Source organism: Falco punctatus, assembly GCF_963210335.1.
Source record: "Falco punctatus genome assembly, chromosome: 11".
Taxonomy (NCBI): Eukaryota; Metazoa; Chordata; class Aves; order Falconiformes; family Falconidae; genus Falco; species Falco punctatus.
In genome coordinates this window covers 29,198,481-29,203,649 of record NC_137591.1, presented here as the reverse complement: position 1 = coordinate 29,203,649, position 5,169 = coordinate 29,198,481, and positions in this window count along the sequence as shown.

Here is a 5,169-nt window from a genome sequence, read left to right as displayed (position 1 = left end):
GAGTTGTGCCACCCCCCTGGGGGTGGGATGTTCTTCTAAATGCCATTAGGGGTGGGAGAGAGGACCTCTGCTGCTCAGTTGTCTTTTCCTCGATAAAAGGCTGGGAAAGGGGTTTGCCTTGTACGTGGTAATGCTTCAGAGTTATGGCTGAAGGCCTATCAAAGATTGATCCACAGGGTTGGAGATTCAGGGGAGGACAGGGTGGTTATACAGCACTTGGCATCTAAGGAGTTAAAGTATGTTTCCATGTGTTTCCGTTACTGTTTTCCATTTATAAGGAATCTGGCAAGGTCTGAGTAGAGAAAATACCCTTGCAGTCCTGTGTCCGTATTAACCAAACTTTCATTATCTTGTAGCTGAGGAGGAGGAGGACAGAATCTGTCCGTGGAAGCAGGTTCCGTTTCGCGAAGTCATGCTGCTTACTGTGGGCCTGCTTTAAGGTGGGGGGTCTGGGGGCATTGCACTGTGGGGGGAGAGGTGTATTGCTGGGCTTCCCAGTAACCCACAGCTGTGGGCCAGGCCCTGGGGAGTGGAGGGAACCCTGAGCGGTGGTCTGGCTTCATCTCGTACACAGAGAGCGCTCTGTCGTCCCCGCAGCTCCGTGCTGCTGTTAGTGGGGCACCGGCAGGTTTTTCAGTCCCACGGGTTTACCTGGTGGCTTGTGGCTGAGCTTGGCTGCTGCCAGAGCTTCCAGTAAGTTTTCTGCCTTCCCCGGCTGCTTCCCCTAACCCCCGCTGCCATGTTCTGACTGGGGTGGGCATTCGGGGTTCTCACTCCTAGCGGTTTTGCCATAGATAGGGGAGAGCTGGTGTAAGTTGGCTTTTCAGGGCAGACTTGTAGCACTTTGTGCTAGTCCTGTCACCCTTCGGCACCGTCTGCCTGTGCTGCAGGTGAGCTTGTGGCCGTAGGACTTGTCACACTTGTTGGTCTGAATCCATGTCTAGAAGGGAAGCAGCTTCATGGTTACGTTTCCAAATTGAACAGCTTCGCATTAATTTTCGGTTTGGACAGTGTGGTCCTTAGAAGCAGGATAAGAGCTGACTTCCCAAAGTGATTGTGTATCACTGGACTTGTGAGCAAGAGCAGCAAAATGTCACTTTAAGACCTTTTCCGTGATTTGTCCGTCAAAATCTTTCTAGCTGTGCCGTAGTGCGGTGGGCAGATAAAGTGCTGTTCCTGTTCTTGCACCTGCCTGCTCAAAGGGACCTGATCAAAGAGGAGTTAGTGAGAGCTTATTCTAAAAACACAGGTTTATTTTGTTGCAGTCCTTTTGTCATTGCATGAGCAGAGTATCTTGAAAGCCAGTGTTTATCTGAAATTGAATTTTATGTTCTGCTAGACCTCTTCTGGACTTGGCCATGTCACACACCCACCCCTGAGCCAGGATAGGATCTGGAGTTAGTTACTGGTGTCACTGGTCAGAACTGCAATGCGCAGCCAGCTTTTAGGCCACTGGTAAGCTAGCGCCTCTTTATTGCTGCACTTGATAATGTAACGCGTGCTTTAGAAGCCACGGTCCTTCGGTGAGCTTCGCCCACCGGCGTGATTGTGCCTGGGGTCCCCCGGGGCGGCGGGAGCATGGGCAGGAGCGGCGCAGGGGTTGCCCCCGCCTGAGCCAGCCTGGCGCTTGAGCAGGACAGTTTTGGGAAGTACTGTGGGCCACAGCTGGGTGGTTAGTGAGTGCTTTTATTCGAAAGCAGAATAGGCTCATACTGAGGCATTTTGGTGTAAACTGTTTCCCAGGAAATTTAAGATGATTTACAGAAAGGCGAGAGGGCGAAGCACATGGTAGCAGCTTGTAGTATTTTTAAAAGCATGTTCTTCTCTTTGAGCTTAATCATAAGCACTTAATATTTTGGGAAGGATCTACCAAAATTTGATGTTTTGATTTCCATACGATCACTTGATCAATTATGTTTGGTTTAATAATGGATTCCCAAAAAAGTCTTTCTGTCTTTAGGAAATTCAATGAGCGTTCTGGACTTAGTATTGCTTGTTCACGGGGCTCTAAGCTGAAGGTTTTGCCATCAGATGGAGCCTGGGGATAAGTTCTTCCCCGGTACGAACATCAGAGGTTTACAGCAGTGTATTGGTTTACTTGTGAGCAAAGGGCGTTGAAGTCCAGCATTGTTAGCAAAAGGAAAAGGAAGTAAGGAACGAAGGGTTGCTTTTTTCTTCTTCTTTTTTTTTTTTTTTTTTCATACTGATGCTTCTGGTCATTGTAAACACCACTGGCGCTTGGTGTTCTGCAGCAGGAAAGAAGAATAAATTTCTCTCTTACCCAAAATCGGGAAGATCTGATTTTGGCCTTGTGATAAACTCTGGCATTTTGGCAGCGATTGTTGTTTTGCTTGAATACAGAGCCCTGAGAAAATTTAGATTGTAACCATTGCAAAAGAAATAAGAAGCAGCATCCACATGCGAACAGGGTCTGCGTGAATCTCTGAAAAACAGCATCATTTGTGAGGCAGGTGCTGAGCTCTGCTGATGAGGTTTTTGTGACACCTTCTAATTCTCGTTCACTGCGCACACTGTAATCCACTGGCTCCAGATGTTACAAAATGGTTGTGTTGTGGAAATTAGTAATATCGGAGTGCTTGAAGCACAGAAATCAAGAACTAATTAAAAAGAGAGCATCATCAGCCATCTGCTATTTATCTCCTCCTTCCTAAGTCAGCAGTCAAGCTGGAGGAGGCACTGAAGTCGGCTCCTCTTCCAGCAGCTAATGAACTGGAGTGTGTCTTGCCAAACAAACTTCAGCTGAAAAATACTAATTTATTAAGAAGGTAATTTATTTGCTGTGGCAGCTGGAGCAAGATGCTCGAAACAGACACCCCTCCTGGAGCTGTCGGAGGATCGCCCCTGGGAGCAGCTGCACAAATGGAGGTTGCTAATAAGAAAACAGAACGCAATCATGACGTTCTACTTGTATCCCCCAGGGTCAGATTCTGCATAAAGCAACATTGTGTGAATAAAGATTTTAATAAAGCAACATTGATAGATTGTTTAAGTCTCTCTCTCTCTCTCTCTCTCTCCCCCTCCCCCCGTCTGTCTGTCTCTCTTGTTCTGACATGTGGTGGACTGAATGTTTAAAGTGTTTTGCTGCTGGTGTTCCATAGTTACTCATTTGCTAATATCAATGCCATTTATTCCGGTCACATATATCCGAGAACGGGGTCAAATGTGCAGGTTGTGTGTGAGAGCCTTGTTGGTGAGGAGAGATGTGTTGTAAGAAGCGCGTCCCAGAGCGATGCAGAAGAACAGGAGACTCTTCCAACACTTTTTGAAACCACATCCCATGGCCCCGCATCGCCCAAGCGCCTGGGCTGATTTCTTGGTTGTGCCCCAGTAGGTTGGCTTTGTTCTGTGGAGCAAGGGATGTATACAGAGTCGGCAAGAGATGTCTGCCGGCTCGGCAGGTGGTCACGGCTGGCTTTTCCAAGCTTTTATTGAAGCCCTTGTATGAGACTGGCCAAGTAAACAGGCATCAGAACCTGTGCCCGCAGAGTGCGAGGGTTGAATCTGGCTGGTTTTCTTAACCCCCTGCAGGAGTGGTTCGGAGGTAGGAGGCGATGCCCGCAGTTTGGAACGTTGGGCATCTGGGAGGTGCTGAGAGCTGCTGTGTGCGCAGGAGGATGGTGAGCTGCTGCCAGCGCCCGTTCGGCGCTGAGGACAGGGCACCACGGAGCCGTGCTGCTTCGGGAGGCGCGGGGGGGGGGGGTCTGTGACCTGCTCTGTGGCGTCAGCGCCGTGTTGGCAAACAACCGAAGGGACCTGCTTTTCTTTTTTTTTTTTTTTTATTTATTTTATTTTATTTATTTCCCTGACTAGAGTTTCTCAGTTGAAACTTTGCATAGCTGAATTTTGGAAGAACTGGTTTGGGGGGGGAGGATGTTCTGAGGGGTGGGGGGTGTCTCTTAGCGTTGTGTGGTGATGATTTTTCATGTTCTCCATCTCTGCTTCAGAGGTGCCAGTTTGCTCAGGGGGCAGGACAGGATTCTCTTGTGTAGAAGCAGTTCAGCAACTTGCAGAAACTACAGATGCTTTTAAGCTTTGAAAGGTTGAGACTGCTAGTTGGAGAGCTGTTTTTAGAAGCCCCTTGTGTTACTGCTGGTCTTAGTAGCAGGGGGAGAATTCGGATAACTGGAAGATGTTAAGAGTGTTTCTGATTATGAACAACTTGGAGCCAGTGGAGATCCGAAGGGTTTTGAGAATTAGCCCTTTTCCCTGAATTTCTCTCAAATCTTTCCTTACAAATTTTTATTGATTCTAAAAATTAGAAATTAAAATAAGATCTTAGTTCCTATATTCCAAGTCTGGGACTGGTGCTCTGTTGCTTTTTCTTTGTGGAGTCTTGATACTTTTAGGAGACTGGGGATACGACTTTGTTGCGGGGAAAGGACTGCCCCTACATCCTTTATTCCCAATCTTCGTTTTATTTAGTGATCTAATCTGTAGCTGTGTTGTACTGAGCTCTGGAAGGAGACTCTCCTCCTCCTCCTGCCTTCTGTCAGAGTTCATCTGTGGATGTGCAGAAGGCATTGCTATGTGGAAACTGGAAAAAACACAAAAGGATGGATGCATGGCATCTCTGGACTGTCCAGCAGATACACCCTGGAGTATAAAATTGTGGATTACGAGGTTCCCTCTGCCTGTTTGCTTGTAATACGTTGTGTTAGGGTGCTGAGTAAGCCAGGCATAACGCCGTTTTTGTGGTGCTGTTTTTCCTTCCTTTTTAGATGACGCTTTCACTGTAAAACCTGACTTGACCCAAGATGATGGATTTTTAATCAGGTGGTTGCAGCTCACCAGGACTACCTTGGAACGACCAGCCGTGAGGTGAAAAGCTGTGCATCCTAGCATCGTCCGGGCCCTGCAGCTGCCTCTTACTGCCAGGCTGGCAGCTGGAGGAGCAGATACCACAGTGAGTGCTGCTTCAGCAGAGGAAGCAAAAAAAAAACCAACCCGACACTGGAGGCTGGGGGGGGGAGATACAACCCCAGCGAGCGGTACTAGGGCACTGACTGCTGTGCTTCCTAGCCCCATCCTTCCCAAGCCGCGTGTAGGCGAGTTCACCTCCATGTAGTGCGTTAGGATCTCTTCCAGTCTCCTGCAGCATCCCTTCTAATCCATGGGGATAATTTCACCCCTGAGGTCCCACGAAGGGAA